Source organism: Pseudophryne corroboree, chromosome 4, assembly GCF_028390025.1.
Source record: "Pseudophryne corroboree isolate aPseCor3 chromosome 4, aPseCor3.hap2, whole genome shotgun sequence".
Lineage (NCBI taxonomy): Eukaryota > Metazoa > Chordata > Amphibia > Anura > Myobatrachidae > Pseudophryne > Pseudophryne corroboree.
In genome coordinates, this window is record NC_086447.1 from 525,291,582 (window position 1) to 525,302,418 (window position 10,837).

Below are 10,837 nucleotides of genomic sequence, written 5' to 3' on the forward strand. Positions count from 1 at the left end.
GTTGATCGCAGCAGGATTTTTTGTTAGCAATTGGGCAAAACCATGTGCACTGCAGGGAGGGGGGCAAATGTAACATGTGCAGAGAGAGTTCGATTTGGATGGGGCGTGTTCAATCTGCAATCTAATTTGCAGTGTAAAAATAAAGCAGCCAGTATCTACCCTGCACAGAAATAAAATAACCCACCCAAATCTAACTCTCTCTGCACATGTTATATCTGCCCCCCCCCCTGCAGTGCACATGGTTTTGCCCAATTGCTATCAAAAATCCTGCTGCGATCAACTTGGAATTACCCCCCATGAACGAGTACACACAATAATCAGATTTCCATATGAAAGCCTTTAGAGATAAGAAAAATATGTCAACTCAGAGTATATTCTGTGATTTGCAGTCAGTTCTTACTTGAACACTTTTGATCAATAATCTTTTACTTTTGAAAGCTTTACAGATCTGCTTCAAAATACGTTGTAAGAGCTCCTGAAGTACTGTATGTCACAAATAACAAATTGTCTAGCTACAGGGTGCTGGGAAAAAAACTTCTGGGTAAATGAGGGACACCAAAAATATGTTGATATTCCATACGGAGAAAATAGTATTCTTTTTATTTATTTAATTTTATAATTCCCTACATACTGTATATATGAGGGGCTTGTAGGTGTTTTTTTTTATAGTAAAAATGTTTTTTATATTTTTTTTTATTTATGATTACATACTGTACTAAACTGAAACTTGGTATTCAGTACATAGCTACAAAACATTTGAAGGCCAACATTTCATCATCACAAAGAAGGATAGATGTTTGTACACTGTGACACTGTACTATTAAATATAGTTGGGTATTAAAGTATAAACACAAAATCTTAGGACATGCAAACCGACTATCCATTCTGTCATAAGTAGCTTGATTAAAGTATCACTCTTAACACCATAGTCTCAGAAGTGCTTGCTTGGTAACCAGAATTGCATTAAAGAAGGACAAGGTAAGGGAATGGTGGTTACCTTGAAGGGGTGCACATGACTTGAAAAATACAATTTAAAATAATTTTCTTAACATAATTACATATTCAGATGTCTAGCGCTGACCTTGCAAGCATTTATTATTGTGGTCCATTGGAGAACTTGTGTGTCCTACCCAACTATTATACAGTAGTCATAGAATATTACTTTAAATTGTGTGTATCAAGCCCTGTGCACTTTTAAAGGAGATTTTGTGGGCAGTGTAGACAGTGATTGGAAATCTTATGCCAATCACATACCCCTACCCCCCCCCCCCCCCACACACACACACACACACACACACCACACACACAAACAGAAAACTTTCAGAATTATATAGATAGTGCTCTCGACCAGCCTACAGGGACTGGAGTGAGCTTGGAATTGGCTGGGCTCCAGCTATGCTGTGACAACAGCCTGTGTGTCAGGGTAAGACTCATGAGATTCAGCCGTCTGCATCATGCAGAATCGGCGTTCACTGGTGGGTCCCATCTCCCGGTCCAGCAGCAGCGGTGGGTGCATCGAGACTTGCTGCAGTGCAGTCTGAGCTGCACCAGGGGTGAGCAGTCCTATCCCTTATTGCAGGTTTTAGCAGGGCTTCTGGGACAGAGCCAATTAACTCAGCAGCAGCGGTTACGCTGCAGAGCTCCGTTGGAAAGGCAGCGGTCACACTTGGATCCCAGTATGAACCATACAGGTGCTGCTGTACATGCATGTGCCTCTTCTGGGCTTCGAGTCCGGAGGCAGGCGTCTTCATTGTCTCTGGGAGTTACGCTCCTGCAGCAACCAATTACTCTTATGTTACAGTATATGAATTAGAGATGAGCAGTTCGGATTCCTAGGAATCTGAACTGCTCCGAACACAGCCCCCCGAGCCATTCGCAAGCCCAGCTCGCAAAGTTCTCGCCAGGCTCAGGATCATGGAAGAGGCCAAACGTCATCATCCCATGTTGGATTCTCGCAAGACTTTCAGTCTATAAAGTCTTTGTCCTTTAAAGAGCAGGCTGTCAGAGTGTCCATCAGGGGCTGTGTCAGAGTGTCCATCAGGGGCTGTGCTGTGGGGCTGTTAGTCAGAGTGTCCATCAGGGGCTGTGCTGTGGGGCTGTTAGTCAGAGTGTCCATCAGGGGCTGTGCTGTGGGGCTGTTAGTCAGAGTGTCCATCAGGGGCTGTGCTGTGGGGCTGCCAGTCAGAGTGTCCAGCAGGGGCTGTGCTGTGGGGCTGTCAGTCAGAGTGTCCATCAGGAGCTGTCTGTGGGGCTGTATGTCAGAGTGTCCATCAGGGGCTGTGTGTGGGGCTGTGTCAGTCAGTGGTATAACGGCCCAGTGCTGTGTTAGTCAGTGTAGTAGTGTACATAAGAGGCTGTCAGTCAGTAGTGTACAACTAAGGGGCTGTCAGCCAGGACCGGCACTACCCGCTCAGCAAAGGGATGCAGTGCAGGGAGGTGCTCTCTCTGCTCTGCATTCCTGTGCTGCCACTGTGCCTGTCCCCCTGCTGCTGGTGCCAGCTGCTGCCCCTGTCACACTGTGTGACAGGCATCGGCGCCGGCAGCTTCAAGACAAGCCTCCAGTCCTCCCCACTTGATTGTGTTCATCAGAAAAGGGAGCAGAGCATCTCGGGGCAGAGGGGGTGGAGTCTCATGGGGTGGAGCTACATGGTTACCAGGCTTCCAGAGACTCAGAGAGGTACAGCTGCTGCTTGTAAAGTACTGTAGGGCCGGCAGGATGAAGCCTACTCTTACCTCCCCTCCGCTGTGCAGTGGCTGTAAGGGACCCAAAAGGGGGTGGGGCTACACAGGAACAGGCTGCAGCACCCTGCTACACAGGGGGATGAGCTGCTACAGCTCCGACCTGCCAGACGTCTTTAGATGTGTGTGTGTGTATATGTATATAGTATCTGTGTGTATGCATAGTTGACTGTGTATGTGTGTAATGTATGTACAGTATGTATGTGCGTGTGTATGTGTGGCGTAATGTGTAAGCGTCACCGCTACAGGGGGCGTTATGTGTGAGAACATCACTGGTACAGGGGGCATTATGTCTGTAAGCGTCACTGGTACAGGGGGCATTACGTTTAAGCTTCACTGTGTACAGGGGGCGTTACGTGTGTAAGCGTCACTGATACAGGGGGCGTTACATGTGTAAGCGTCACTGATACAGGTGGCATTACATGTGTAAATGTCACTGATACAGAAGGCAGAACATGTGTAAATGTCACTGCTACAGAGGGTGTTACTTGTATAAGCGTCACTGGTACAGGAGGCGTTACGCGTGCAAGCATCACTGGTACAGGAGGCGTTACAAGTGTAAGCATCACTGATACAGGGGGCGTTATGTGTGTGAGCGTCACTGGTACAGCGGGTGTTACGTGTGTAAGCGTCACTGCTACAGGTGGCATTTCGTTTGTAAGTGTCACTGATATGGGGGCATTACATGTGTAAGCGTCACTGGTACAGTGTGTAAGAATCATTAGTAGAGGAGCGTTACTTGTGTAAGCGTCACTGGTACAGGGGGCATTACGTGTGTAAGCGTCACTACTACAGGGTTCATTGTGTGTATAAGCGTCACTGCTATAGGGGGCATTATGTGCGCTGTCCCTTTGTAAAGTATTAGAGGGCGCAAATTTATAGTTTGCAGGGGGGCGCTGAATATCCTAGCACCGATACTACTGTCAGCCATTGTGTCCAGCACAGCTAGTGGGGTTTTTTGATGCTGTCACTGTCTATCAAAGGGGCTGTGTGGTGCTGTCGTGCTGTCACTGTGTCCAGTGACCAGTCCCCTAAGTCCATCACAGTGGTACTACAGTGACTACGCAGGCTCCACAGTCTGCGTTCACAGTGCGTGTGTGAAAGTGGTCTGACTTCACGCAGTGTGGAACAAGCTGCATTCCCAAAAACATTTTAAAAATTGATTGCTCTTCTTTCTTTACATTGTTTGTTGTGTGTACAGTGTGTGAAAGTTGTCTGACTCCATGCAGTGTGGGACAAGGGCCCTCATTCCGAGTTGTTCGCTTGCTAGCTGCTTTTAGCAGCATTGCACATGCTAAGCCGCCGCCCTCTGGGAGTGTATCTTAGCTTAGCAGAATTGAGAACGAAAGATTCGCAAAATTGCGAATAGAAATTTCTTAGCAGTTTCTGAGTAGCTCGACACTTACTCTGCCATTGCGATCAGTTCAGTCAGTTTCGTTCCTTGTTTGACGTCACAAACACACCCAGCGTTCACCCAGGCACTCCCCCCGTTTCTCCAGCCACTCCCGCGTTTTTCCCAGAAACGGCAGCGTTTTTTCACACACACCCATAAAAGGGCCAGTTTCCGCCCGGAAACACCCACTTCCTGTCAATCACACTACGATCACCAGAACGATGAAAATTCCTCGTAATGCCGTGAGTAAAATACCTAACTTTTGAGTAAAATAACTAAGCACATGCGCTCTGTGAACCATGCGCATGTGCATTAAGCGACTAATCGCAATATAGAGAAAATCGCCAATGAGCGAACAACTCGGAATGAGGGCCCGTCCCCAAAAAGAAAAAAGAAAATTGTTTGTTGTGTGCACTGCACCTCAGTACACCATAGTTGTACAGTACCATGTGTGAAAGTGGTCTGACTCCACACAGTGTGGGACAAGCTGCGTCCACAAAAAAATCAAAACAATTCTTTGCTTTTTACATTGTTTGTTGTGTGCACTGCATCCCTGATTTGTGAATTGTGATATGTGAATTGAAAAATGGACAACAATCAGTTTACAGAACCAAATACTAGCGCTCCAGCTGCTGCCACCAGTCATGATGCCAATTTTATGTCATCTAGTAATAATGCTGATGCTCAATAGCATAGAGAGTTTACACAACTGGTAAAGAAAAAAAAGACCTCAAGCAGGAAGAAAAATAAAGTTTGTTCCTCCGCAAAAACTTACAGTTGCCAAAATGCCATTCACATCACGCACTATATTTATGATTGGTGATTCTGCAACTGTTAGTGAGGCATCTTCTGCTTCTCATGACAATGAAAGACCTTGTCACTCAAACTTTAGAGATGTAAAAAAACTGAAAACCACTAAGGCAGCAAAACAGACTGTGCATTCAGAAACAGAAATTTCACAAAGCCCTGAGCAGAGTCCAAGTGTGTCCTCAAGTCCTATGTGTGAGCCTAAGCTCTCAGAGAAGCCACCTTCCACTGTCACTGCTTCTTCTATATATGTGTAGGTTAGCAGCATAAGTATTGCTAGTGACCTAGCTACTGAAGATGCCACTGTGGAGTTACAAGAGGATGAGGGGGATATTTGTGTAGCAGACGATGGCACTAATGAGGATGTTGAGGATGAGAATGAGGATGTTGGGTGTATAAGTCAAGCACAAGTGGAAGCATCTTTTGGCCATGATAGGAGAGCCATTGTCATACCTGGGCATAAGACCAACAAATCCACCTCTTATGTGTGGAATTATTTTCACATAAATCCTGACAACATTTGTCAAGCCATTTGTAGCCTTTGTGGAAACAAAATAAGGAGGTAGGGATGTTAAGCATTTAGGAACCTCCACCTATTACGTCATCTGCAGCAAGCTCATGGCAGGTATAGGGTATCAGAAACTGGTGCTAAAAAATAACAACAAGCAGTCCAGCAGCAAATGTCTCCCTTCTCTCTACTAGAACCCAGCACCTGCGTTCTCCACCACCAACACCTTCATCCTTAACCTCAATATCCTCAGTAATGACCAGAGATGGTCCTGAAACCAATTTTTGTATACTAGGTGACTCCTCCCCTTTCCAGGATTCCGCAGAAGAATCCTTGAGCACAAGGCCTGCCTGATGCTGTTTCTCCTGCTGATGCTGCTGGGGGTACAGTAGTTCATCATCCCAGAAGTGGACCAAGAAAACTGCTAGTACTGGTAGTATTTCCCAAAAACAATTGACTATTCAACAATGCTTGGCAAGGAGAAATAAGTATGTCAGTTCTCACCCAGTTGCACAGTAGATTACTGACACCATGACTGCTTGGATAGTATTAGATCTGCGTCCAATATTTGTCAGCAATTCAGTGGGTTTTACGCAGTGTCCCCGGTACGAAATTCCATCTCGGTTCCATTTTACCAGAAAATCTATTCCTCGGTTATACCAGGACATTAAGAAAAACCTAATTCATGGCCTAAAAATGCCATTGTAGCCAGTGCCCACTTAACCACATATATGTGGACAAGTGGGAGTGGGCAAACTAAAGATTATAGGACTTTGAAAGCCCACTGGGTGGTTGAATCACCTATAGCAGCAGCAGTACTATCTAGCAAACATCGCCAGCTCATTCAGAGACAGGCCACTCTGTGTATCACTGGCTTCACTAACAGGCATACCCCTGACAACCTCTTAGAAAAACTAAGGAATGTGATAGCGACATGGCTTACCCCACTTAGACTCTCCTCAGGATTTGTAATTTTGGATAATGCCACTAATATTGTGAAAGCATTACAGCTGGGTGAATTCCATCACATCCCCTGTTTTTGGTCACATGATCAACTTAGTGGTTCAGGTTTTTTTTTTAATGAATGGGGCATGCAAGAGATGCTGTCTGTGGCCCGAAAGATTTTGGGGCATTTTTGGCATTCTGCAACAGCATGCAGGAGATTGCAGCACCTGCAAGAATAGTTTAATCTGCCCTTCTATAAACTGAAGGAAGAGGTGGTGAGAAGGTGGAACTCCACCCGATATATGCTTCAGCGGATAGAGGAACAGCAAAAAGCCATTCTTAGCTATACAACTAGCCATGACTTTGGGAGAGGAGGGGCTGGTATGTACCTTAGCCCAGCACACTGGAAATTACTTTCTGTCTTGTGTAAGGTGCTCAAACCCTTCAAAGTAGCCACCTGTGAAGTGAGTTCCGACACTGCTAGCTTGAGCCAGGTGGTTCCCCAAATTAGGCTTTTGGAAAAACAACTGGAGAAATTGAAACAGGAGATAAAACAAGGTGAATCCGCAAAATATGCCGAACTTGTAGATCAAGTCCTTTTTTCGCTTCGCCAGGATCCAAGGGTTGCCAATATCTTGAAATCGGATTAATATTATTATTATCATCCTTTATATATATTTGGCACCACAACGGTTCGGCAGTGCCCAATTACAGAGTACATATGCACATAATCTAAACAAGAAAACAGTGACTTACAGTTGAAGACAATATAGGACAAGTACATGGTAACTAAGCTTAACTACATCAGTAAACGACACTAAGATAAGTATCAAGATGGTCGAAAACTGCAGGATTTGGGCAGTTGAGGATTATTAAAGTAAGAAAAGGATAAGCACATGAGGGGAGAGGGCCCTACTCGTGAGTGCTTACATTCTAAAGGGGAGGGTCAGACAGACAGGGGTTACACAGATGGGGTAGACCGAGCATGGCACACAGGGTTATGAGTCAACCGCTGACCGCAAAGTTACCACCATTGGATACAATGGAGCGCATAGGCGCTACATTGTATCTCTGCCGTGTGCTGCCTCACAGACACTAGAGGAGCACACAGCCAATCAGGAGAGTGCCATGACGTGGCGCTCCCTGATTGGCTGAAGGGACCCTCTTTGCCAGGAGTCAGGGGGGGTCCTGGCAGTCGGGGAAAGGGGTCCCATGTGTAAACATGGGACCCCTTTCAGTGCGTGGTCAGGTTTCCATTTTTTTGTTTTGCCAAGTACGTGGATTTTACAAAGGACAGAATCAACACTGGATTATGTGAGTATAATTTTTTTCACAGGTACCCCAAGGATTCTTCAGGGAGCAGAGGACAGAGCCTCGTGGGAACATAGGTAAGTATGTATGTTTGGAGGTGTGCATGTATGTAATAAACTTAGACTTTCACGGTGTGTGTGTCCTGTTTTTTTGGGGGTATTTTTTTAGTAGTAGTACTACAGGTACCAGCGGCCCTGGTTTTCCACCGCATGCTGGTACTTGTGGTTCTCCAAGTGCCAGCTTGTGGGGGAGGCTTGCTGGGACTTGTAGTACTGCTACTAAAAACAATATTCACATTTTGTAAACAAGGCTATCAGCCCCCCATCCGCCGCCATTGGATGGGGGGGACAGCCTCGGGCTTCACCCCTGGCCCTTGGGTGGCTGTAGGGGGGGACCCCTTGATTTAAGGGGTTCCCACTTCTCCAGGGTACCCCGGCCAGGGGTGACTAGTTGTGTATGTAATGCCAGGGCCGCAGGGACCACTATAAAAGTGTCCCCCGGCTGTGGCATTATGTACCTGGCTAGTGGAGCCCGGTGCTGGTTTTAAAAATACGGGGGACCCCTACGCTTTATGAAATATGGGGGAACCCCTGTCATTTTTTCCCCCATATTTTGTCAACCAGGACCGGCTCAAAGAGCCCGAGGCTGGTTGTGCTTAGGAGGGGGGACCCCACGCAATTTTTTTCAGAATTTTTAACACTTTAAAACCCTTTTTAAGGTACACAATGAAGCCCTGCACGGATCTCACAGATCCGGCCGGGATTCCTTGTGTTTTGTCAGGCAGTGTTTTACTCATCACTCCGGTAAAACACTGCCTGATATTACGAATCACATCGACATCGGAAAATACGAATTGGGAAAAGTCGGCAGCTTAGTGAATGACCATATCAGGATTCAAAAAGTTGCAGTAAAATGCATCCGATACCATTCGAGATCAAACACCCTTCAAAACGGCCAAAACGCGAATCTTTGTACATATACTCCCATGATTGTAAATTTGAAATATATCTACCCAATATGCACTAAATAAGGGATATTTAACCTCCCATTAGCTGACTGCACAATATGAACTGCCATAACTACAATTTCCAGATATTTTGGGAAACATAACTTGCGGACTGTTCCTCCTTTTACCCTTGAGAATAGATTGACTGTATAAACATTACAGAAGTAGATGTTAGTGTGACAGCCTGTTTCAATTAGCGACAGTGTGTTGGTATTGATATATAATGATATGGGAATCACAGACATGAGAAAGAGCAATTTGTCATTGTAACAGACGGGTTCCAAATTAGCTTTTTCCTTAGCAAGCTTGGCTTGTAGACTGCATACAAAATGATTCCTGACATTGCATCATTTTTGAAGCTCATATAACTAGTGTTAAACATTTGAATAGTGAAACTTTATAAACTGCAACTATTTACCAAGGTGTACAGCAACTGTAAAAAAAATATTTAAATGGTTTAGAAACAACTGTTGCTGTTGTTTTTTTTTTTCAGATATGCAGCTAAATGTAATAATCTCTGACTTCTGGAGGTGCAGGACCTTTGTGCGAGTATGCCCATTTTTTTAAACCAGCAATCATTTACAAGACAAAACCAGGTTGATTTTGCCTTGTAAATGATTGATGCTTTAAAAATACGGGCGGACTTGCACAGAAGTTCTGCACCACCGGAACTCTGAGGCTATTACATATAGTCGAGTAAGTTCCAGATCAAGTTACATAACAATTAAAAATATAACAAAAGCTCACCATTTTTATCCTTTTCTGCATTACAAGAGGGTATGATAAAGGGGTTGGGCACTTGGGATCCAAATGGTCAGAATGCTGACAGTGGCATCATGACGGGCAGATTCCCAATGGATCCTGGTAAGCATTAACCCTAACCAAACCCTTCTACAGTATAACCTTTACCGTCCCCTCTTGCTGCTTATTCTTAACTGTCCGCTTCAACAGCATCACCCTAACTGACCCTCCCCCTGCAGCCTATCTCTAACCTCCCACTCCCTTCCACAGCATAACCCTAAAGCCGGGTACATACTGGGCGACCTCCCCTAGTTAACAATCAGCGCTATATCGCTGATTGCTAATTAGGGATATCACCAGTGCATACACGCTGAATGATATCGATGAACGATATCGTTCAGTGACGTCATCCCCTGCACTCCCCAAACATGCAGCTAAACGATATAAAGTTGAGCTGCATGTTTGATTGATAATGCCTGAATGAGAAGGACCATGGGTGCGCACATCATTCATCGTTCAGGCCCCGTACACACTAGACAATATGAACAATAGATCTTTAAAAAAAAAAAGATTGTCTAGTGTGTCGCCCAGTGTGTATGGGGCTTAACTCTCCCCCAAGTGCCTAACCCTTACCCCAGTACTTAAAGATGGGATTCTGACTGTCGAGATCATGACCACATCCTTAATAAAGTAGAACACTGCATAAATTGAAGACATAGGGCTAGATGCATCATCACTTGGAGAGAGATAAAATGGAGAAAGAAAAAGTGCCAGCCAATCATGTCACAAGCTATGTTTGAAAAATGTCAGTTAGGAGCTAATTCGCTGGTACTTTTTCACTCTCTATTTTATCATTCTCTAAGCAATGATGCATCTGGCCCATACCGTTTTAGGTCCTGAACCATAAAATATACAGCAAATTTGCTTACCTCTGATAAGAAAATACACATTCAAGTAATTACTCATGAGGACAATTTGTCACACATAAAAGTATTTTAGTCCATATGAAGACCTTTCAAATTAGAGATGTGCGGCGGCCACTTTTCGGGTTTTGTGTTTTGGTTTTGGATCTGGATCCTGCTTTTGTTTTGGATCTGGATTGGTTTTTGCCAAAACCACCCTTTCGGGTTTTGGTTTTGGATCTGGATGATTTTTTCTAAAAACAGCGAAAATTACAGAATTTGGGAATAATTTTGATCCTACGGTATTATTAACCTCATTAACATTCATTTCAACTAATTTCCAGTCTATTCTGAACAATACACACCTCACAATATTGTTTTTAGGCCAAAAGGCAGCTGGATGCCTAAGCTAAGTGACACAAGTGGGTGGCACAAACACCTGACCCATCTAGGAGTGGCACTGCAGTGGCAGACAGGATGGCAGT